The sequence below is a fragment of the Amblyomma americanum genome, chromosome 4, assembly GCF_052857255.1.
Source record: "Amblyomma americanum isolate KBUSLIRL-KWMA chromosome 4, ASM5285725v1, whole genome shotgun sequence".
Classification (NCBI taxonomy): domain Eukaryota; kingdom Metazoa; phylum Arthropoda; class Arachnida; order Ixodida; family Ixodidae; genus Amblyomma; species Amblyomma americanum.
The window spans coordinates 193,854,098-193,879,826 of NC_135500.1; the positions used below are offsets into that span (position 1 = coordinate 193,854,098).

General features: G+C 47.6%; 1 protein-coding gene across 3 annotated transcripts in view; it reads right to left on the bottom strand.

Annotated features, from left to right (window-relative positions):
- LOC144128935 (GSK3-beta interaction protein) overlaps positions 1–25,478 on the bottom strand; it is a 42,660-nt gene extending 17,182 nt beyond the window's left edge. Inside the window, exon 1 of one of the 3 annotated variants that reach the window (XM_077662756.1) lies at positions 25,352–25,478. The gene's annotated coding sequence lies outside the window, so the exon portion shown is untranslated. The other 2 variants (XM_077662758.1, XM_077662757.1) reach the window with 2 other exon arrangements.
- Between the last annotated feature and the right edge of the window lie 251 nt (positions 25,479–25,729).

Here is a 25,729-nt window from a genome sequence, read left to right on the forward strand (position 1 = left end):
CGCAAAAATTTGCGGGAAGTTATGGCCCCTCTCTCCCTCTCTTTATTCCATACTTGAACATTTTTCCCCTGTTGTTAAGTTTCTGATAAGAACAGACAGCGCTTAATCATCCTCTGCATTATTTGCTGACGGTTACTTGCTCTTGTAAAAAAGAAATGGAAATGAGATCAATCACGTCGTTATGAAAAAATACGAGAGCTGCATCTTCCCTCGCTGTACACAACCAGAGAAACATAACTCACATTGCGAAATTCCAGTAAAACAATAAGACTCTGTTGAGATTTAACAAGTTTCTAATGTGTTTGCTCGGGTGCTCGCTGCTGTCTCAGTGAAAGTTAGTGCGGTTTAGTTTTGTTGCCTTTGATTCAGCCTTTGGAGATTGCAACAGCTGCGGTAATACTATTGGATTTTTTTTCTAGCCTAAGATGCCTGAGTACTTTTATTTTTGAATAGTTACTGTTTGGTTAAACTGCAGGAGTTCCATTAATTAACAACTTTAAATTCCATCCATATTATAAAAACCAAGCTCAATGTAAGTTTTATGTAGTTTCGTCCGATCATTCAGAACCGACCGGCTGTCACTGAAACATATTTTAGCCGCAACTCTTGCAGCTAATAAACGTGCAGCCTTTCCTGGACCGGGTCTACTACTCAGAAGTGCAGCGTGTGCCTACTTGCTTTATAAAAGGGAAAGTATATATAAAGAATGCATTCCTAACGTTTTGCTTTTCAGAAAGGTTTCGACTGGCCTGCACCTTGTCTTTCGGGCTGATGGCTACTGTGATTGATCATCTGCCGGCACTTAGAGCCAACTCAGCTTGGAATACATAGATAGGATTTATGCAAAGAAAGTGTGAACAGAGGAGTTATTCGCTTCACAGACAATATAAGCGGTGTGGAGGCGGCTTTTTTTAACGCAGTAGAGTTCAGACTCCCGTTCTGCAAAAAATCCGGCGGCGTTGGCGGTGTTATCGTCTCGCCGGCGGCGGCACAGTGAGCGAAAAAGCAGGTGGCCCACCTGACACCTAAGTCACGTGACTTTGTGACGCCATCACAACCTGCCCACCATGCAGGTTGCAGTTAAATGAATGATATTGGTTGTGTGAGGTTGCTCTAAAAGAGCAATCTGGGTTGCTCTAAAAGAGCAATCTGGGTCTAACAAGCCCCACCGTTGACTGTCTTTGAAACAACTATGCAAGAGTAGGGGCAGCGGAGCATCTCTTAACCGCCTTACCACTGCGCCAGGAGTGGTATGAAGACCCCCGGCGTTGCGTTAATGTAGAGAATAACCAATTTTGTATATATGGACGTTAACCCATTAACGCTATCGCGTCATGCCCTTAAGGCGAAGCTTAATTGACCCACTCAGATTTTTTTTTCATTAGTAGCACTTGTTAGCTTTTGCATTGGTGTTAAAATGGATTTTCCTTGTCTCGCTATCGGTGAGCTGCATGGCATACGGCCCGCCAGTATACGCATCAAGTCTCGGTTAATCGATGCGGAGCTGATTAAGGCGGTCACATAGATCAAATTCGTCTTTCTCCGACGCCAATTCCCGAGTCCTCTTTCTTTCTTTCTTTCTTTCTTTCTTTCTTTCTTTCTTTCTTTCTTTCTTTCTTTCTTTCTTTCTTTCTTTCTTTCTTTCTTTCTTTCTTTCTTTCTTTCTTTCTTTCTTTCTTTCTTTCTTTCTTTTGCTCTTTCCTTATTTCCTTCTTTTTTTTATTTCTTCCTTTCTTATTGGTTCTTTCCTTCTTCCTTCCTTCTTTCTCTCACGCTGAGTTACAGCCCTTCATGTGTATCACTAGTCCCCCGACTCGACAGCACGCCGATATGCGCAGCGACGCGCTAAGCGGATCGAGACACTACGAGCGAGCCGCAAATATCTCCCTTCTCTTACACTTCGTTTCTCTGCCCCCCCCCCCCTCCCCCCCCCTCTCTCTCTCTCTCTCTCGCACTGTCTGGCTCCTTCTACCCCGATACTCACCTCCGCCGACTGGGATCGACGTACGCTTGCGTATGCCAACGGCTGCGCGTTCCCGCATCCCCTCTAATACACGCCGCTTCCAGATCCCCCCCCCCCCCCCCCCGAATTCCCCTGCCCCATTCTTTGGCTCGCGTGGCGCCGAAGCCTCGCCAATTGCGTTAGCCTGATTCATGGTCCGCCCGACTTCGGCTCTTTCCGATCGCCTTCTCCCCCCCCCCCCCCCCCCCCCCCCCTTTTCCTCTTGCACACCTTCTTTTGGAACGTCAGGCGCTTCCTTTTCTATTGTCGAACGGTTATTTCTTTCTTCCGCGGTCTTTTCCTCTGTTTTGAGCTCCCCGACAACTCCATTCTTTTCTGAGCGTTTTTACTCTTTCTCTTCTTGAACAGTGCGGATATGACTGTTTCCTTTTTTGTTTTGCTCTCTTCTATATGTTCCGCTGCTCGCACGCAGCTTTTTCCGCGTGAAGCCGCGTGCGATCAGCGTTTCGGCCTGGATGAAGCACGAACGGTCCCATTGTGACAAGGGTTGGCGGATTGAGACAAGTTTTATTATGTCGACGTGTTCTCTCGTTCTTTTTTTATCGCGCTTTACCGGACTCCTTCGCCGGCTGTCTTCCTGCATACGGGATTGGGCAGCGTTCTGCCTGTTATGTAACAACACAGTAATCCAATTTGCGGCGCAGAAAACCTTTGAGCACGTTTCTGGATAGTCGAGTTTCATTCGCATACAACCCGCCGCGGTGGCTCAGTGGTTAGGGCGCTCGACTACTGATCCGGAGTTCCCGGGTTCGAATCCGACCGCGGCGGCTGCGTTTTTATGGAGGAAAAACGCTAAGGCGCCCGTGTGCTGTGCGATGTCAGTGCACGTTAAAGATCCCCAGGTGGTCAAAATTATTCCGGAGCCCTACACTACGGCACCTCTTCTTCCTCTCTTCTTTCACTCCCTCCTTTACGCCTTCCCTTACGGCGCGGTTCAGGTGTCCAACGATATATGAGACAGATACTGCGCCATTTCCTTTCCCCCAAAGCCAATTATAATTATTTACACTCACATACACATCTAAGAAGCTGGCGCTGTTCCTTCTTTGGTGTCTAAATTAAAGCGCAAAGAGCCTAAAATTATAACAGTGAGTCGAGATGCCCAAGCAAATCGCTCCCGAAAGGTATACAGTTAGATTAATTAGGTAAGGAAAGCAATTGGGGGTGGTACAGATATATTTTCGGTGCAGATGTCGCCTCATTTCTACGTTCCCGTGATTTCAGCCCGGAGTGGGTGTGTTTCAATTAGCTTCATCTCCATCTCCAACTTTTTTTTTTTTTTAACGTGCTCGGTTCCGTCTTTCTACAAGCGCGCTCGAGAACCTTTTTAAAACCGCCGCACATGTAAGAGCTCGTGCACACATTGCGAGCTCAACCGTTCGTACGAATAGGGCCGGCCCCTGGTGCACAACGTTTGCGATATTCACCTACACTTAAGAAAGCAGAAAAGAGTATGTATAATAGAAACACTGGAATTGTGAGCTTTTCATAACTGTTTAGAGCTCTACGTTGTGAACACCTTGTCGCTGGATTCGCTTCGTTGCAAGAAATGACGCGTTTGTAAGTTTTGATGTGCCCGACTATTGACAAAAAGTATATCGTGCGTTAATTCAGGGGATAAGAGCTGGCATTGCGCAGCGACCTCTTCATTTTCGTAGCGTCATTAGCTCTCCGCTAGAATCGGCGTAACTCTTCCAGTATACAACAAACAGAAGGGAAATGAGGCAGAAAGTTTTCATATTATGCGCTGCTTTCGAGTGTATCCGCTAGCTTCCGTAGCTCGAAGTGCAACTACTGGAGGTCCGCACTTTTTGACCATCACAGCGGCATAGTGTGTGAAGGTAGTCGGAACTGGTGCCCCTACACTCTAAACATAAATACGCCTATAGATACGCGCATAGGAGGGAAAAGGGAGTAAGTTGTTCTCTAGCGCAATCCATTTCATAAATGCACTCTAAACAAACGTAGTAAGAGGGAGACAGTTTTACTCCCTTTTATAAAAGGGTGTGCGCAAGAGAACAGTTTTACTCCCTTTTTACCCTTTTATAGAAGGGTGTGCGCTAGAGGACAGCTTACACCCTTTTTATTCCTTTCTGTTTAGAGTGTATGAACACTTTCAAGCCACGGTTAGATAGAAATGGTTAAGGGATACTTCAGTTGCCGCTAAATTGTCCAGCACTGCAGCTACCAGCGGACCACTATCGAAAGACTAGCATGTCGCAGCGAGAGTTGATGTTGTCGTTAATGTATACAGGCGGGATTGGCCTCACGGACTGCCGGCAATTGCTCTGCCTGAGTGTTTTAACTGAATGACACTGGGAGTTTAAATAGTACCGCAGCTGGCGTACAGGTCCAGACATTTAAGGCATGGGATGGGAGGCTTGGTTTACTTGCTCGTCAACCACATCGAGCCGTATTTACTCTGTACGAGATGTAAGTTTCAAACGCCACCAGAAATGTACCTGCATGGAGCACGAGTTCAATACTTTTCGTTACTGAAGAGAGCGAGACACTTAAAAGGCCTATAGACGCGCAAAGGAGCCTCCTACAACGACATACAGCGGGCGTAGCGCCCCACATTGGTCTGGAACAAACTCTCTGAGGCTGTCACAAACGAAGATACCATGCAGGCTTTCCTTGCGGACACTACTGCGCGGCGGTAAATTGACTAACAGCAAGCAGAGGACGCAGTTTCTGAGTGGAAAAGGACTTGCCGTCCTTGCTTCACGGATCCCTAATGTGGGGATACATTACTTGCACGACCAAACTGGTGAAAATCAGCGCGCCTGAAGCATAAATGATTCCCATCCAAAATTCGAGCCCTCTCACATGAACCAAGCATTCCAGGGCCATGATTCGTACCTGTGGTCGCACCAACAACAGTTCACTCCAGGTAGACTGGAAGCTCGGGGTAGAGCACTGACGATATCACGAATCACAGCAAGCCAAGCGGTAGGAAGAACTTGTTTAGCTTCTTTGGTTGATCTCAGCGTCCGCACTTGCGAGCTGTGGGAGCAGGAGTTGCACTTGGCTCCGATACTTCGTTGGCACTTCGTTAGGCCTAAATGCACTTCGCCGAGGTGTGCCAGCTTCTGGCGTTGATTTCCCCAACCCTTTCGCGACCTGGCCCGCCTTCAGGAAGAAGGCGCGTCGTTCTGACACTCCTCGTCTGCTCCTCGCTTGGCCTTGGCGGGCGTAGTGAGATGGCGAGCTTAGCTCGTTAGAGCGCCACTCCGAACGAAGGCGCCAGTCTCGCGGGGTGGCAAGCCAAACGTCGCGCGGCGTTTCCTTTCGCTTTGGCGTCCACAGGTAATAAATGTCAGCGCGTCTGCGTGCAGCGTCGGTAGTAAATGTCACTCAGGATTGACAGAGAGGGAAAACTGAATAGGTAAATAAACAAAGAACGCCAATCGCAAGCCCAGCATAGAGGTCGGGGCTCGACGTAAAGGTGACCTGCTGCTGAGCTGGATCTTGCGTATCGTCACGACAAGGATGAGCGAGTTGACGCAAGCAAGTTACAGCAATGCCCGAGGGCTATTTCGAAGAAAGTCGCGCCGTGCACGACACAGCGATTATTTTGGGCTTCAGAGCTTTGAAATAAACGCCTCTAGCGTTTTGGCTCCACATTTAGGTATTAGTTTGATTACTCAGATTGTTTTGTTGCAGTGCTAAAGTTAGTTCGCACCGAAAAACAGGTCACGCCTCCCCCCCCCCCCCCCTCCCATCTCAAGTCTCTACTTTCAAAGCCGAACGCTGCGTGATAGAGCACATGTGTGAAGTAAATAAAAACAACACACAGGGAAACCACAGTCTTCCTTTTTTTTTTGGGGGGGGGGGTGTGGTCTGGTGTGCCCTGGCCACGGTTCTCACATTATTCTTGTGGCCATTATTCTTACCGTGGGCCTGGCAAGTGGCCACACCTGCAACCATCCTCCTCTCCTCTCTCTCTCTCCACTTGTAGGACACAGGAGGGAGACATCTGATTAAAAAAGATTTAGCTTACATGGAAATGACTAAGACTGACACAGCAAAGATTAATAAAGAAGCGATCATAATCAGAATAGAATAAGAATTGGAATGGTATGCAGTGTGGAACAGAACTGCAATAGAAAAATAATCAGAATTTCAATAGACTGTCGAGTGAAAGAAAAATGCTATCGGATTTCCTCCGCATCAATCCTATTGACCGCCCCTAACTTTTTCTGCGGCTTCGTACATACCAGAAAGGGGCACACATTGCCGGGGGGAGAGGTGTGGAGTGCACCGCCTTCCCACCTGAAACGGTCGTGCTAAATCTTGGGCGCAGAAGGCCGCCAAGCGATGGAACTCCCAGAGTGCGTCAGTCACGTGACCGCACAGGGCTTATTGTCGATAGAGCAAATTGGCTTATTGGAGGAAGTAGTTTGGGGAAGGTGAGGTGAAGTACATGGCACTTTATTTTATTTACATAATACTGCAGACCTCATGTGGTCCAAGCAGGAAGGGCAGATAACAAGGCATATTTACAAATGCCATAAAGTTAGTACATAGACAGAATGTTTGGCACATCACACAAATGAGCGAAACAAGTCAAAGGAAATACATTGCGCATAAATTTCCACATCAATATTCATTGCTAAGAGTCCTTTCAAAACTCTCACTTGAGACAATCTCTTCAGGCAGTGCATTTCACTCGTTTATTGTGCGCGGAAAGTATGAGTATTTATGTATGAGTAGAGAAAGTGTGAATAGAAAGACTAGAAAGAAAGAGAAAGTAGATAAAATGAGGGAATTGAGTTTGTCTTGGGAAATTTGTCGCACCAGGCGACCAGTGCAGATCTGTTGCAACACGATGGAGATATTATTTCAGAAAGCTTGGTATTTTGTATACGAAATGACACATGACCTGAAGCGTACCTGAAGCATGCAAGAGCGCTAGTATCGTATTAATTCGTAAAAAAGGGGATAAAGACATGAAAATTTACCGATCGATCAGAGTACTTTGCGTTGCTTTCAAATCATTTACAAATGTATCGGTTATACAACGAGAGCTACTGTTAACTTCAGCCATCTAACAGGCTGGTTTCTGAAAGGGGTGTATACTATTTAATAGACCACATCCGCACCATCAACCAGATCACTGAAAAATTCAGAGTTTAACTAACCCCTATATGTAATCTCATAGTTTATGAGAAAGCGTTGGATTCAGCAGAAACATCAGCAGTCATGCAGGCATTACGTGACCAGGGCGTGGAAGAGGCGTATTCAAACCGTATTTCTCCGCGGGAAAAAATAAAAGTAAATCACCCGAAATGGGTGCCAAGCAAGGTGACAGAATCTCTTCGCTGATATTCGTCGCGTGTTTACAAGACGCATTCATAGCTTTGCAATGTGACGAAGAGCAACCTCCGATTGGCCGATGAGATAGGATTTGTAAGTAACTCATGGGAAGAATTTCACCCCATGATTGAGGAGCTAAAAACTCAGCCCAGAAGGATGGGACTAAGCATGATTAACAAGAAGAAAACTAATGTCGAATGACTAGGGAAGGACCAGTAGCTTACTATATGCAGTGAGGTATTAAAAGTGTTAAGAAAATGTTTTTATATAGGGCATACCCGGTTCGTGAGGTCATTGCTGATGTCTCTGCTGATGACTAGAACCACGGACTGCATGCTGACGCGGAAGAAAATTTTCCAGATGACCGTCGTGGGAGCTCAATCTGCCGTCGCTGTGGGGGAGATGTAGGCCGCGACGGAACACACGCCGGATAGTAGTTCGATGGCGCAAACATCGCATGCGCTTCTTTGGACTCATTGCAGTTCTTCTCGCTGTCGCCTCAGTCTCAGTTGCCCAGCAAGCGGAGAAAGGAAAATATTTCCTGGACAGCGTCAACCTTTAATTGGAGCACACGGACGGATAATTTCATAATTAATGGCTGCGCTCCCACCTACGCTCGCATTCATTCCAAGACCTGGGAGCACCGGCCACTCGTTAGGCCTTCTGCGAGCGAAACATTTAGTGAAAAATTCGTTGGAGGCACTTAAATATCTCTTAACTGTGGGAAGGCGAAAGCCGCTTGCAATTTTCACCCGAATTATAGATGTTTCGATGATCTTAAGGTCACGTGACCTCAAGATCACGTGACATCACAAGGTCACGGGACGTAGGTGGCGATGTAACGGACGGACGGTCACACCGCGAGTATGAGCCAATAAAGGGGTTCTGAAACACCTTCCGAGGAGAGGCCATCAACTTGCTCAATCAGTGCATTGTGTTGTCATGAATACCTGGGCCAAATAATACACTTCTACAGGCAGCAGAGGACCCACAATCACGCGCGAAAGTTGGCGAGCCCTTCACGGCGACTTTTTCATGCTCGCACCCTCCTCCGTCCCCCGCATCTGCGTAGACAAGGTGAGAGGTGGCCATTGGTTCGATTCTTTCAGACGTCAGGCAGCTTACCATGGCCGCGGCCAATAAGCCGCGTAGCTCCGGCGGATCAGGAAGTTCTCCCCCGGAGGTGGGGCCGGCGGAGGAGCGCCGACCTTCCAGCGTGCAAAAATGTGACGAGAGGAGAGGGAAAGGCGCAAAGACGCTGAAATTCAAATTTTGACTACAGATAACTCTGTTTCTACAAAGCGCATGAAAAAAATTCTTCCCGGACAATATTCGTGAAGCGGAGTGCTTTGACATCCCAGTCATATACCTCAACTTTATTAAAGCCCCTTTCAGGGTTCAAACTATCGCCTTAAAACCGCGTGTCTTTCATCTTCAGCAGTAATACGCTTAATGGGTTGAATACAACGTTACGGTTTTCGAAGGCTGTCGCTGCATCTGTAGATCTGAAAACCTACGCAGAGCTATCTTCGTGGGTTGGTAGCCAGGACTCTTCAAAAAGGATCAGGTCACGATGGGCCCGGTTATACTGAAGCTGCGCATAGCCGGTGCTTTATGTCTGAAGACGCCAATATCCCGGACGTATGCGGCCTGCCCGTCCACCGTTTTTCGCCCCATCGACATGATTTACGGATGTGGCAGCTGATACGAAGATATACGCCCCAGCGCTCGGCGTTCATCGACCGCGGCCGAAGACGCCCATTGAAACTGCCGTGTAATGGGGACATGCCTGTATAGGCCGCTGTATATTATAATGCTCGTGTGTACCGGTGGATTCTGCACGTCTTTCTTTGCCTCCGTTTTCTGTTTTCCGTTTCGTGTTCATTAACTTCTACGACTCGCTAGATGTGAGACAAGGTGGCTAGAAAAGCTACAAAATAGTGAGAATGCAGAGTGATATTAAAGAAGCCAGCGACTTTCTTCATCGCTCATTACCGTCGAATTGACTGAAAAATTGTTTCTTAAGCATCTTTCGCGGCTTGCACAACTCTAAATGTTAATCGCAGTGCGACCAGCTGGTTACAAGAGTTGCACAGCGTGTAATACAAAATTTTTGTTGGAGTCTTTCAGGCCATACTCCAAATCCTTTCGCGCTGTTCCTAGTGGACATTAAACAGAATGTCCCTACTAAACATACGTACAGGAAGCCTGTAAGTGTCGTATTTTCATGTTTCGCGTTTTGACAAATTACAGCTCATTCAACTGAAGTTCGTGCCTCGTATATGAGGGCCGAGCATCTAGACACATGTGACTCTACAACCACTATACTTAAGGCGCCACACCTCGCATCTCAACGGCGTGCCGTCACAATATGCGCTCAGGGCAGCGGGTGACACATTAAGCGGAGAGGTGCGATGCTTGCCCCCTCTTCCTCCTCACCCGTGTCCCTGGCCGGGCGCCCGTGTCGACGATCGACGAGCGGGGCGGCGCGGTGACAGGACGAGTCCGATGACGAGCCAGTTCGACTGGCAAACCACAATTTACGACGCGATTACCGCCGTCTCTTCCATCATTTCTCTTCCCTTTCGACCCCCTCTCCCTCTCTCGTATCGTCGTCCCGCTAAACCATCCTACCTCTGCATCCATGCCTCTCTTTCCGTTCCTCTGTTATTTTATTTACATGCATTTCCTTTCCAACGCGCTCTCGTTTTCCGTGTCCTTCTGCAGTGCCTTTGTCTTTTTGCCTGTTCCGGCCTCCAGCGCTCCACTTATTTCGTAGCCTCCTTCTTCCTCTGCCGGGCACGGGTTCCCTCGGCAGAGAGCCAAAAGAGAAAAGAAGAGGGAGAGCGCACTCCCGGCTTGTTTGTCGCGACGGAAGAGCTGCGTGCCGTTATTATACGAGCAGAGACCGAAGCCCGGGAAGGGAAGGCCCTGCCGCGCGGAATCGACCCGTATAGCTTCGCTCCCCGCAGCGACCATCGGCCCGCCGCTGCTGCACTGGCGCGGTGGCGGCGGCGTCCAGGCGACGACTGACTGTGTGTACCCCCTTCTTGGACCCTGGTCGCGTACATGTACGAAAGAGGACGCATTGGCCGTCCAACTTTCGCCGTTATTTCTTCGGAGCTCCTTTGGGCCGGGACCTTGCAGATTCTCTTTTTCCCTGACAACCTACTCCTCAGTGAAGGCGCCACATTTTTTGGCCTGACATGCCTTGCCCGTGCGCGGTTTCTGAACACGGCTGCCATTTTTGTATGTTTTCCTTTTTTTTTCTTTCTTTCTTTCTTTCTTTCTTTCTTTCTTTCTTTCTTGTATGTTTCGCTTTACACGGCAGCACATCAGATTACCGTTGGTGTGTTTCACCGCGTCAGCTACATAGCGATTCCGGACGAGATTCTTTCTCCCCTTCTCGAACACCATTACGTAGCAGCCGAAGATATAGGTTCGGCAGATATACTCTGACACCCTTGGCGGCTGTTGCGTTCGGTAATCTATGTGAGGCGAGTTGTTTGTAGTCATGGGCTGCTAGCGCAGAGCCGGACTAGACGCAGTCTGCCCTGTCGAGTAAGGTGCTTGGTTGGCGCTTTAGGGCGGCAATGTCACCACGCCGCCAAACCACTTCGGCGCTGGATATTTTGCTGCTAGGTGACAGGCAAGGTTAGCGACGCCTTCAGCAGAGGGCCTCGGGATAGCATTCCTATCGTCCGCTGTGCTACATGAGTCCGCGAAAGAAATACTGTGTGTCGTCTCGTGTGGCAGCGTTTCAGATCGCACCGTCGTAAAGGGGAGGTTTCAAAACAAAGAGACGCCGACAAGTAAAAAAAAAAATGTATCCCCCCGGCCAGACGGGATTCCGTCACACTCTCGACTTCATCAAAGGGGAGGTTAAACTACGAAATAATAATACTGGAGGGGGAGAATATTTTTGTTACTTATTTTCCGTGTCGGCTGTTGTAGAATAAATGCGGTTCGAGCAGGAGATGGCGAATGCAGATTACAATACGAAAACTGCGACCATAATAAAAATTGACGGGGGGCGCTGCAAGCAGCTGTCTCTACCAGACGCAAGTTTGCATCGTTCCGATGGTTCGAAGCTTTTTGGCCCGGAAGTTTTTGAGCTAGGCGCCCAAAAATGCATGGAACACCACCATCGTGTTTCTCACCACCTGCGCACAACGTTTTCAGCACTTCCGCGTCGAAGACTACCCCAGGAAACCATTCCGATGCATCAGATATACGCCTACCGCCGAATCCGCCAACATGGCTCCCTGGCAGCCTCGGCAACATCGCTCCGCGGCGGCACAGATAACGCGGCGCTGTGACGCCGACGCATGCATGACGGATGAGGATTGCAGCCGTGTGGTTGCGGCGATACCCGCCTCCGGTCCGTTCTCTGCTCTTTCCACGGAAAACATGCCTGGAATTAACCCTCCTCAGGTAGGATCTTGCACTTTTCCATTTTCGATATTTTCCAAGCAACCTAGGATGGGGTTAGCCACTTCCCAGATAGCGCAAGAAAACGCCAGCTTTGTGAACAAACGACACGGCGTAGAACTTGGCCGCTCGCAGACAGCTATAAATGCTCGCTACGCGGATGCGCACTTCCGGTCACGGGGCGCTGCCTCGGGCCCCTGGTCACCACATCGGGCAGAATCGATCACTTCGCTCACAATGAACATTATTAAGAGGATGATCTTCCCCCTGCCTGGAATTAATCAGTGGTGATACTATTTCCAAAACGTGGCAAGCCAAGTCGGACATTACAAGACGCCAGGCCAATATCGCTAACGTCCAATATTTGTAAGGTCATGGAACGAATGGCTCTAAGAAGACTTGAATGGTACTTAGACAAGTGCAACGTCCTGTCCGCTATGCAAGTAGGTTTTCCTCGAGGGCTCTGGGCGCAAGATATTCTCAGAAGGCTTCATAACGACGTTCTCGCTTACCCTAGCAACGCACGGCTCCGGGTGGTTGTTGGAGTGCACGTTAAAAAGGCGTTTGATTCCGTGCCCCACTCGACCATACCTGACAGGCTTCAGGAAGTGGGGATTCAAGTAGAACTCTTGTGAGACTGGGGAGCGCTACAATCAAGGCAAGGGTACAACACCACATAAGAACCCCACGAGTCACGAGACACGTGTCTCGTGGTGTTCTTATGTGGCGTTGTCCCCTTGTCTTGATTGTAGCGCTCCTCAGTCTCAGTATGTACAGTACTACTAAGTAGCCCCCTGCAAAGCTTTACTGACGTTTAGAACTCTTGTATGGGCTTTCTACTGCTTCCTTAAAGCTTTCCTTGCGGACGGAACTTTCTCAGTAATGGTTGGGGGTAATCAGGGTGAACAGCAACGTAACCTAATTGGTGTCCCTCAAGGCGCTGTCATATTACCGGCTTTTTTAGCATCGCTAAGTCAGGTCTCCCGCCAATGCTAACGTCTATAGCCGGTTTTAATTTTGCCGTGGATGCGAACGATATAACGCTATACACCAATCCGGGACCAACCCAGTGGAGCAAGACCCTAGACAGGCATCAATGCCGTCCACGACGCATCAAGGAGTGTGGCATGAAAACCTCTCCACAAAAAAACGAGTACGTGGCTGTTATAAAAGGTCCGCGGCTGCGAACCGAGGCCGAACGGAACCTTATCTCTCTCTACATTTAGGGAACTCAGTTACTATTAGCCGGAAACAAACAATCCGTATACTCGGCATGCTTATTTACGAAGATGGAGGAGCCAAAAACTGGCTTCATAGCACGGTGCTTAGTTGTCATCAGTCATTACACCTTATGCGCCGCGTCTCTACGCGTGGGTGGGGGATCAAAGAGGTGGGGCTCCGTCAGATAGCCCTGACACTCATAACATCAAAAATCCTGTACGCGTATTCGTGCATGCGTCATAACGCGACCCAACGCCTTCAGCTTGAGCGAATCAATCGCAAGGCGATGCGCATGGCTACTGGTCAGCCGCAGCACTGCCCATTAGTGGACCCACACGCATGCAGCAAAATCATTGCCCTGCAGAATGCGGTAGAGGACCAATTGCAAGCCCAGCGTGTCCGTTCCTCCACAACGGTGGCTGACCGTCAGTTCCTGTGGGCATTAGGGTACAACGTTGACAATTTATAGCCGCTCTCGTCTCCTGCCCCACCGTGGGAACTAATCATGTAGTAGATAGTATGCCATAACCAAAGAACATGAGTTCAGCTAATCCCCAAAGGCGCAAAGCTGCCGCAAAACGTCACGAGAATATGACACGCAAGCTAACCCAGGAAGGGGCCACCCAACTACACACAGACGCCGCTTATTTTCAACATTGCGCCGTTATAGCTTGTACGACTCTGAGCCAGATGCCACTGTATAGTTCAACGGCTCTGCGATGAACCCACTGTAATAAATCTCGAGCTCATTGCGATACGCCTTGCCATTACTCGAATAGTAGAAATACAGGATCCGGCTCCTTGCACCTGCAATGTTTACACTGGTTCACAAGCAGCGTACACCGCCTGCCGTGCAGAGGAAGCAGACTGTGCCGTTCTTAACACTATTCGAACAGAAGCCCGTCGCCTGTGAGAGGAGGGCTGCATCAGATCTATCAAATGGATTCCTGCACAGGAAGGAATCACTGGGAACGAAAAGGCACACCAGGCAGCGTGCGCTGCAGCTCTTTCCGCACCTGTGCCTGGATCCACAGTCGTTTCCGCTTCTTGGACCCCGGCTGACGTTGCACATCTCTCGTCGTCTCCTATTGATAGGGCCTATGCATGGCATCGCGCACAACGCTTTTCTTCACTACTTCAAGGAAGGAAATACTTCAAGGGCCTGGCCATTTCTTTGCGGAGCCGACCTCGGGACCACCCCACCCCGAGGAAGAAGCGCACTCCCGTCCCCCAATCCATTCCCACTCCCATCGCCATGAAGTACCTTATTTCTGCCGCAAGGTTTCGGCCTATTGAATGCAAGAAATAAAGACGTATAAAAATTGCATAAATATTGACAAAACATTCGCTATTCAAAAAGAAGCGTATAGGATTGGGCAAGTTGGTCAGAGATGCTGAAGGAAATAACGGCGCAGCATCAAGTAACGAGGACAGCAGGAGAGGTACACACACGCACAGGCGCTTGTGCGTGTGTGTACCTCTCCTGCTGTCTTCGTAACTTGATGCTGCGCCATTCTTCCCTTTAGCATAAAAAATAAGAACACTTATGCAATTTCGATGAAAGGTGTTGCTGAAATGCATAAACAAATACCAGCAAAAGAAACTCAACAAAACGCAACGTCGGCGACGTCCACTGAATATCAGTTCGAACCATACACAGTATAAACGACTCGTGGCTAACGGAACCAATTCTGAGCCGCAATCGGAAGCACTCATTGCTTCTTTTTGCTTACTTGTGCCAAACCGTGGTCGAAAGTGCACGAATTAATGAAGCCATGAAACCGATTCGCCCACCCATACCATTTTAAAATATGGCTAGCCGAAGTGAAGTGTGCCTGTACAGTCAGGCGGAATAAATTTTTGCATGCCGAAGCAATACAGTTAGCCGTGCCGTAAAGCCAAGGGCTTCAGATTAGTTTAGGCCACGTGGGATTATTTAAAGATTGTGCTTATCAACCGAACGTTCCAGCTACTGAATCATCGCGAAGGAAGGAAGAGAAAGTGAGCGGCAGAAGGAATCAAAGTACGAGAGGCGCGTAGCGACAACGCTTCGATTGCGAGCTTATGCCAGGAAGCCGAAAATACCGCAGAATGCCAACACAGAGTCGTCACCCCGGACGCTTGTCTTTTGCAGACAGAAGCAGCTTCTTCGTTCCGCACTCGGAGCAGTTATTTACGGCGTGCTGGAAAGAAGCCCTTCGAGTCATCTGTTACAAATTGAGCGCAGGCCAGTTCGGGGCTAGGTTCTGTTTAGTTCTTCCGACAAGGCACCTGAACTGACTACCACATTTTGCTGGCCATTAGCCGCATCCTTGAAAGGTTTCAGCCCTATATACTTCTGCGATGAAAGTGCCATAATAAGACCGCATGTGTGTTTTGAGGTATAACCTTGCTTTGTGGCTTCCCTGCCATAACATGGCTAAGTTGCGCACACACTCGCACACGAACATGCAGTCACGAACTGGAAAAAGGAGCGTCTTGTACACTGGAAAATGCAGTAACCTAAACATCTGACCGACGTGTTTCGTTTATTTAATTCAGTTATCTCCAGGGCCCTCGGTTGAGGGCTTTGCAAGTGATGGCCTTACAAGGTTAAACTAGCATGTCTCATTCAGTTTTGTTGATTACGGCAACTGCTAGTAATAGACGTCTGTTGCAAATACCTAAATTTGATTGTAATTGTTTTCTGAATTTGCTGAAAATGTCCGTACTTCAAAAGACGCGAATAAAACAAATTCAGGGGGCACTTTGCTGACCTAAAGTGCGGTGAGGCGAAAGCCTTTAGCGCGGTGTTGCTGCTTATGTCACCGATGTGTGGTTAAGATGTTAAGTACACAATTATTTGGGAATCTTAAATGCTGGGGACACTGGAGGGCATTTGGGAGGCATCCATCTGATTCTATGTTTTTCCGTAGGCACTCTCCAGGTCATAGACAAAGAGAACTACATATGCGTTGGCAGGAAGTAGCGAAATCACCTTCGAGAGCTCGGCCGTACTTTAGTTGAGCTACATGAGTTAGAGAGGATTAGCCCAGATGCCTATGTAGAAGATACCACTTCCGTAAAAGCAGAGCTTCAGCAGTTTGAAACCGAAAGATACAAAGGGGCCTTGATAAGATCTAGGACCCGTAGGTTTCTGGATGAGCAACCATCTCATCGGGCCCTGAGTGATGAAAGGCAGACTGCTCTACCTAAAGAAATATTGGAAATTCACTATGGTGGTTGCACATACAGCGATGGTCCTGGTATTATTCAGGCTTTCTTTGACTATTATCGGAAGCTGTTGTCGGAGGGCTATTGACTATTATCGGAAGGCTGTTGTCGAAATTTGCGCGCGCGCGCGCGCAAATTTCGACAACAGCTTTTTGGGGTAAAATAATGGCTTTTGCGGCATAATATTACAAGTGTTGGAAGGCACCAGAAAACCGGTGAATCGTCTTAAGTAGTAAGCTAGTTAACTTAATTTTAATAATTACTTTTTAACTAGTAGTCTTCGGCGCCTAGTTGAAATTAGAGATTTATAGCCAGTCGTTAGTAATAGCCATATCAGTTTTTAGAATTTTGAAAATCCGATTACCCTCACCGCTGTGGCTCGACAAAATTTGGCTACATCGGCTACATGCGCTTTCGAAAGCATGCAGGCAAAGCTACCCCTCCAGTGCACGTAACTAATCGAAAAAGCCAAATTTTGTCGAGCCACAGCGCCAAGGGTAATCGTATTTTCGAGATTCCAAAAACCGATATGGCGATTACTAACGACCGGCTACTAATCTCTAATTAAAACTAGACACCTAACTCTAATAGTTATAAAGTTAATTATTAAAAATTAATTAACGAGCTTAGTACTTAAGACGACTCACCAGTTTTCTATGTCCCCGCCCACAGTGGCGGCAGCAACCAATTGGGTAAATTACAAAACTCTCGTTCAATCAGAGCTTAGGGAAAAGACGACACAGCAAATCAAGCATATGGAAAAGGAGGTAAGTCTTCCCCATCCAATACTACGCAAGTAATTTCACACTCCACTAGCTTGTCAAACATTATAGTTTTCCCACGCGTCGATATATTTACAGACTCACGAAATACGAGCATAGTGCGTAAACATGTTAGTCGAAAACCTGTCTCCGAGGCAGAATGCGTCACCACTTTGTCATCACTGAAAACCCTTGACGATCCACGCATGCGCAGTCGGCGGGGCAACAGAGCCTTCCGACAAAAGCGTACCTACCGTGCCTCCACTGCCTGTGCGCCTAGCTTCAGAGGGACGTGCGCTAACGAGCCGCCATTGTCGCGTGCGAAGCTACGGTAGGAACCGACTTGTCGACGATAAGCCAATCAGGAACGCCTCAAAAGGCAACATCCGCATCCGGCGACGGCGCCGCCAAGTCGGGACAAAATGGCGCAAGGCGGACGACTCGTTGGCTCCCGCGCGCTGCGGCGTTTGGGGTGGGAACATTAACAAAGGATGCCTCTTCCCGGTTTCATCGCGCCTCGAAGGCGTCTCATACACCGCCTTGCACGCTGACCAGGCTCTTCCTTAGTAGCGGCTCAGGCTCATCTCTTTGTTCTGCTGTAAAACCTGGCAGTCCAGCCACAGAGCCATAGAACACACAAACGCGCACACACATAGCAACGGCGCATAAACATGTGGCGCTTCGTCCGTAAGCGAGGTGCCCCGGCTGACGCGGACAACTTCTCTTAACGCCTTTCTCTCTCAAAACCTCCCCTCAACACGGAGTAGCATGTCAGCGCTCTTTAAATGCCGGCTAAAATCTGTTCTTCGTTAAAGAGCCTGTCTTTCTCGTCCATGCGATTTAGTTCTATGCAGAATTAATATATCATGCGCTATTATGTAATTTGTAGTTCTACGAAAAGGACATTTGTGAGGGACAGTAGCCGAGCGAAAATCAGTACGTGTCGTCACAGAGGTGTCCCAGTCTCCAAGTTTGCTTCCACGCAGTTCGCAAAAGAAGATAGAGTGATTGGAACTGCGTGTAACTCGGCTGTGAGAAAAACTTTATAGGGACTACAAGCTGTTTTATGAATGAATACAGTAGAAGGACATTGAGAAATTTTCTTGTCGGATCTTTGGTGTTGGACTGATAAGTAAGAAAACGCAAACCAACTGCAACATCGGTGTTCGGCACCATGTTACTTTTCCACTGCAGTCCATCGGCATCGAGAAGTGCTTGACTAATGAGCGAGAAAAGAGCTCTAGCGTCTTTTCTTCCACTGTTGCTCTCATCGTGAAAAGTGAAAGAAAGAAACAACAACAAAAATAAAACTGGCGAAGTGAAACCGTGGTGAGCTGCGCCAACACTAATGAGCGAAACATGCGGTATATGAAGAGCTTGCAGGGGGTGCAAGTTTAAGAGCCGGTAGTTCACCGAAAGCACAAGAGGCTTTTAGGGATTTTATTGCTTTGAGGAAGTAATCTTTCTTAATCCTTCGCGCTGTAATTAAATAGAAGGAAGGTGTAAGAAGAAGAATACGATGCGCCTCCAGCGATGGATTTTTAATCCCCGTCTTCCGTGTTACTCTCTTTGACAATAGAATTAAGATGGTGTTTGCCTTGCTTTTCTTTTTCGCAGCACAAAAAATAAGTATTCACAGGGACACCTAACTACCTTATGTGTGGCAGTGCGCTAGCATTAGATGCTGTGGATGCGTTCATCCGACGAGACGTCACTTCCGGTTTGGTGACCTCACTTCCCTCCAGCCAATGGGAAAGTTTTGTGACCGATGGCAAATTTTTTCCCGGTGAGGCTTTTAATGCTATTGCGTTAATATCGACGGTAAGGTAGCCTCGGTCAGCTGACCAACGTTTCGAAAAGAGGACTTGTCATATAGCTTGGACTGTGGTCGGACACAGCTCAAAAACGATGCAGCAGATGCCCTTCAAAGGAAGCCCTTCAGCCAACTGAGTCCACCGAATTTCATGACCCCGTGGTAAATCCCATTAAGCCGTGGTTAATTCTCTTTCGTCTGCCACCTCCTGCGATGTCGCACTAGCAAGTCCAGGGGAATTAAATATGACGTCATGAGAACCGGTCGACGCCATTGGCTGGTAGGTCTCCTTTGAGGGGCATTTGCAGTTTCGTGCTTGAGCTATATCCGACTATAGATATACTTTCTTGGTATTTTTATTTTAATACTTCTTTTTATTCTTTTTTCCGGCGGATAACCATTGAGGGAGGGAGAATTGTTACTTGGAAGTGACAATGTTAACCGACGCCAAATTCATAACGGTGATAGATCTGGAACGAGCTAGAAGACTGTAGGAGTTACAGTGTGCATTTTCGCCGTTGCACGCAGGCGTCTGCGAACCTTTATGTATAAATGAACTCCAGAATGTGACCTTGTTGAGAGCGGACGTCTCTTTATCGGATTCTAGCCTCAGGGTGTCCCGGTCGCCGGCGAGGGTCTGTGTGCATAAAGCGTATGTCCGTTTTCTTTCATTGTCTATTCTTCTTTGATTAAGCAAAAAAATTTGCCTCGCTCTCTTTCTGAGCTGAAGAACCACAACGCATGCAGAGAAAAATAATACATATGCCTGTTGAAAATTACACATGAAATGTTGTTTATTCGCACTAAGCAAAAAAATTCAAAATAATTTTTCATAATTGCTCACGCAGGTATTCGCTAGTGTTCCAATTTCTGAACCCCTGTTGAACTAACTGCAAAATAAAGGACTAAAAAAATCGTTGCTTCATTACTTGCGGACTCTATTAATTGCTTAACAATTTTTCATTTTCTACGCATATTTCTTCACATGCTGGCGCTTTGCGGAAAGGGATGGAAGTCTTCGTGCTTTTTTTTTTTACGTACACAATCTTACGTTGAGTTCTACCCTTGGAAAAAAAAAGCAAATACGTCCGGTACACTAAGCCTCGGGCTAGTAGTTACTATGCTCTGTGATCAAAAAGCTGTGAGCACTGAGGAAAAAAAGATTTATGCAAAACTAAATATCTGTAGTTGTATTAACTCTCAGTCGCCGCTAGGGCTAAGCCGGCGGTGCTTGAAGACCTATATGCTGTCTGAAAGTAAGGAATTTGCTTTACTCGCCGCTATAGACCAGCTAGTATTTCCTCGCTGTTTACTTTGTTGAATTTTTTTCTCTCGCTGCTGATGCCTCTTTAAAGGCACCGAATTTTCTAGGCCAATTTTTCCTCTACTTCTACCATTTGCTGAATGTAATAAAGTATATGTGGTCCGCAGGGAAGCGGCAATAAGAAAGCGCCTCTAAAAAATATACCATCAAGTCGTGACTGATGAAAAACGCTTGCAAAACGCCTGCGGACAAAGAACCGTGTTCGACGAGTGTCTCGATTCCTAGTAACTCCCTCCGACCGACTACGAGAGCTTCTGCTGTGGGCATCCTTGATCATAATAATAATAATAATTGTTTTTTTGGGGGGAAAGGAAATGACGCAGTATCTGTCTCATATATCGTTGGACACCTGAACCGCGCCGTAAGGGAAGGGATAAAGGAGGGAGTGAAAGAAGAAAGGAAGTAATAGGCACCGTAGTGGAGGGCTCCGGAATAATTTCGACCACCTGGGGATCTGTAACGTGCACTGACATCGCACAGCACACGGGCGCCTTAGCGTTTTTCCTCCATAAAAACGCAGCCGCCGCGGTCGGGTTCGAACCCGGGAACTCCGGATCAGTAGTCGAGCGCCCTAACCACTGAGCCACCGCGGCAGGGCGCATCCTTGATCATCGTTTCTACTTTTCTGAAAACGCCCGGTGATACAGATGTGCCGAATGAGAAATGCCAGTCAAGTATTCTGAGCGCTCTCGTAAGCACCTGGTGCCTCCGGATTCTACTTGAGCCATCTTCTCAAAGGCTATCTGACCAACTGCTTCGAAGAGTGAAAAGCGACTATCTTTTGCGAGGGGACGCCGATTAGCTTTGCTCGTTCATTTTCTACGGGCAAATAAACTTGTGTGTGGAAAATGGGGGGAGGGGTGGGTCGCCTTGGAGGCAGCTTTCGACTTGCATAGCACCGGAATTCCTGGGTTGACCAATATCCTGGCGAAATTTTCTCCCTGACGGAGCACTGCTTGGTTATTCGGGGAGAGAGACTGCAGCTCGTCGCCTTACCCGTCACCGTACGATTGCATGCATGATTCAATCAAGTAGGCGGACGGCTACGCTGGCGTTCTCTGAAGCCTCTTGCAACATCCGGTTCCCACTACTTAACGCTAAAACAAATATAATCAGTTAAGGAAAAAGGAAATGCCACGGCTTGCGCTTGGCTATATAGAGATATCTTGCTATTCCGCGAGCCAATAGTGCCAACGTCAAGCACGATAATAATAATAATAATAATAATAATAATAATAATAATAATAATAATAATAATAATAATAATAATAATAATAATAATAATAATAATAATAATAATAATAATATTAATAATAATAATAATAATAATTGGTTTTGGGGGAAAGGAAATGGCACAGTATCTGTCTCATATATCGTTGGACACCTGAACCGCGCCGTAAGGGAAAGGATAAAGGAGGGAGTGAAAGAAGAAAGGAAGAAAGAGGTGCCGTGGTGGAGGGCTCCGGAATAATTTCGACCACCTGGGGATCTTTAACGTGCACTGACATCGCACAGCACACGGGCGCCTTAGCGTTTTGCCTCCCTCGCGGTACGGTAAAGAGTTCTCCAGTCTGTGGACGTGCTGAGCTGGCTGCTTTCCAGCAGGTCCGTGTGATCCGGGTGAATTGCGCAAATTGTTCTGGTGCCTGACAGTAGCGCTAGTGGCTGATCATTCTGATATATAGATTACGTGTCGGCTGGGAGAAAAGTCAGAGCGTGGCGAGTTCATTACGGTGGCCTGCTTCGGAGTGCGACGACTGCGCCAAACACTTGCTGCGTTCGAAGTATGCAGAAATAAAATTTCATCGTCATTCCATTATCTCACAAATTAGGCGTATTTTGAAAGTGATATCAGATCCCACCTCCTCTTTACTAGACAAACTTACTGAAAACCGGCTGCTAGCCTCGACCGGCACCCGCCGCGGTGGCTCAGTGGTTAGCGCGCTCGGCTACTGATCCGCAGTTCCCGGGTTCGAACCCGACCGCGGCGGCTGCGTTTTTATGGAGGCAAAATGCTAAGGCACCCATGTACTGTGCGATGTCAGTGCATGTTAAAGATCCCCAGGTGGTAGAAATTATTCCGGAGCCCTCAACTACGGGCACCTCTTTCTTCCTTTGTTCTTTCACTCCCTCCTTTATCCCTTCCTTTATTGCGCGGTTCAGGTGTCCAACGATATACGAGACAGATACTGCGCCATTTCCTTTCCAAAAAAAAAACAATTATTATTATTATAGCCTCGACCTGTGTTTCCCTGCGCCTTGCAAATGATGAACGGATGTTCTTGGCAATAGCGTCTCTGGACGACAGCATCGAGTACTGTGATTTGACTATGGTTTTATAACTCTGTCTAAAGCCCGTTTCAGGTGCTGCGAATTTCACCGTACCGACACTGCGAATTCAGTGCCGCCGATGATGCCGCAATGCGATTTCCGCTCAGCCTTTTCATATGCGACGTGTAACCTGCGAATTCGGTCGGAGTGACATGCAGGGTTGCTTGATGTTTACATAGGCAACCCGTGAATAAACGCGACAGTAAAGCAACATCGAATGGGTTTATGTTGTCGCAGTCATGCGTAATTTTAGATACAAGGTAACCTACTGTACGTTTTATTAGAATAAACAGTTAATTATTCTAAAGGTATGTTGGTGCTCTGAATGAAACCATTGGGACGTTAAAATAGCGCCAGTCACCAAGGCGTCGGTATAATGCCCAGCTCAGGGTCACTAATAAGCTCATATTGGACGACGGAAAGAGGTTCTTTCGATAATGAAGGCGCGCGCCTTCTCGAAAAACAAAAAAAGATACTGCTCGCTATGAATCCAGAGTGACATGACTGTCAAGGCAGCCATAGCTGACCAAAGCCAAGCCAAGCCCAGCGTCACGGGGAGCCAAGCAGAGGATGCTCCCGTTTGGTCAGTCGCGGAGCGGACACACCGAAGTTGCGAATGAATTCCAACCGGACGGAAATCGTTTGAGAGCCCTTTCGACCCAAGCCGCCTAGAGGCAGTCTAGCCGTCTAGAAGTGGCTAGACCAAGGCCCTCTCCGTCCGTAGACCGAGCGAATTTCGCAGTGTCGGATGGTAAGATTCGCAGCATGTGAAACGGGCATGTAAATTCGAAGTCGTCTGCGTGATATAATTGCAAGGAGGGTTTCTGGACACACCTTGGAGTTCCACTCCTGCCTACTCCGGTGCCAGTTTGTACGTATAGGCTGCTGTCTTCAGCGTACACTTTAAACAAAAAGCAGTAAAAATGGAGTGCGCTACAGGACAGCTTACTCCCTATTTACAGCCATGCAGGTGTATCTTGTTTAGAGTGTAGAAGGCCCTTTTGGTACTCCAGAACAAACCCTACCGGAGCATTATTAGCTGAGAATAAGGAGAAAGAAAATAACAACGTCTCAATTCGAACACACTCATTACCTAAACGTAGATAAAGATTCAATTTTGTCAAAATTTTATGACCTTTAGTTTGTTGCCCGAGGCATGACCCATCGTGGTACCAGCTACTGAAGTAGGACCACGGTATTCACGAGAAGACTGAGACGGGGGCGAAAGAAAAACAGATGACTGGTGTCAAGATGAGATGATTACTATGCCGATGAGGCTGACAAAGTAGGAAACAAAAAGAAGAGACGACGAAAGAGGATACGAACCAAAGAAAACGGCTCACACAAAGAATTCGCCGTTCTGAGATATGTCAGGCCTTATATCCTTTAATTCAGGCTTGCTTTCAGTGGAAACTCTGGCTTATTCGTTGCCTTTTTTTCTGGCATTTGTCCCATTATGTCTTCAGTTTACTTTTCATTACTTCGGCTTTTTTTTCTCCAGAATCTCCTTTTTTCTGAGCGTTTTCTTGCGGCAGTTGCCAACCATGTTACATCCGGTCGCTATAAACAACCTCGTTGCCTTGCTAAGGATCGTACTTATATTCAGTAATTGCAGATAACTGAGCGTTGCAGACTAGTACAAAGTAGCCGATCGATGAACAGCTGTATACATTCAAAAACTGGGTTAATTTAATTGAGTCATGAGTTTCATGTTGTCTAAGCAACCTCGCACATATTCTCTTTCTTCATCGCAGGAGCACTGTGAAATCAAAGAGCGTTTATGCCATAGATATACATAATTAATATTTTCTTAGTTAAAATAAACAACAAACGCCAGGCATATATTTGAGCAAAACTGACAAACGTTGGTGCCCCACGGCTACGGTGAACCGACCCAGACAACACAAATACGTCCTCAGGACATCCTGAGGACTGATTTTTGAGGACATTGTGCTGTCCTGAGGACGTCCTCTTCTGATCCTCATTAAGTCCTCACATAGTCAAGTTGTCCGGCCTCAGTATGTCCACAGGACATCCTCAAAAGTTCTCTCAAGGACCTTCTTAGTATGTTTTCAGGACGTACGCGGACGATTTATCCAGATAATGTGGGTCATTGCTTAATTACTGTGGGGACTGTGCCCAGGGGCTATGAAACAGCTTTAGTTTTGCTTCGTTTGTCTTGGACTCTAGCAATTAACGAATTACTCGTAAGTTTCCTCATGCTCAAGAATGGTTCGTTTGCCGCATTTCTTGGTACCTACAGGTTGTTCTTCGACGACTCCAACTCTTCTGAACTCTGCCACCTCAGTGCAAAAGGTACTTGGACTAATGGCCCTCAAATCTAAACAGCTCAGCCCCATCAGAAGCATGCAGCATATAAGAACAAAGACAGAACAGCTTAAACTACCTCCTCAAGGCATATAGTTTCTTCACTCGGAATAGTTTCCTTCATTATAATGCTATTGTACACAAGTATCATTTAATAAACCTGCAGATTTTAATTAATGGAAGCCGAGTGCGAGGGATAAAGCTTGTTTTATCTGAGTTCAATGCCACAATATTTTCCTGCGATAGGACGTTTGTAGGACATTTGAAAATTTTCATTCTCGAGTCGTCCAGCGAAGTACAAACTGGGGACATCTTCATGAGGACGTTTGGTCGTGACGCACTCAAAAAGTACTCAGAGTGTCCTTTTAGGAATGAGGAAGTTCTGAACATTTGAAGACGTCCTCGGGACTCTTGGTGTTGTCTGGGTACTTATTAAAGCCCTCACACCGAAAGACAAAATTAATCGATGTCAGAATCCTAACAGCCTTACGACGAGAAACGAGACGCATCTGTACCCGAGCTGGCTTCGGCAATTTGGGACACTTGTAAAACAAACCATTCAGCTCATATTTTGCAGCAGAACTCACCTTATATTGCGCGAGAGGCTCACGTTGTGGAAGGAGGTTCTCCAGTGACTGTTTCGAGCATCCGACAGGCGACGGGCAGCAAAGAGCGGCCTCGACCCTTTTTGGCAGCCCACTTATAGGCTCTTCAGCCACCCGCAGCGCGCGTACACGGGTGCATACGAGGACTGCGAAATTCAAGGCGGACCGTATGCCGCCAGGGTGCGACTGATTGGATACGTCGTGCGTCACGCTGCATGAAACGAGAGAGAGGGGGGTGGTGGAGAAGAGGGACGCAGGAGGAGGAGGCTGAGTGCCGTCCGGGAGTATGTGCGTGATTGGGGAAGGGGGGGGGGGGGGGGGGGGGAGTGGAGAAGAGGGACGCAGGAGGAGGAGGCTGAG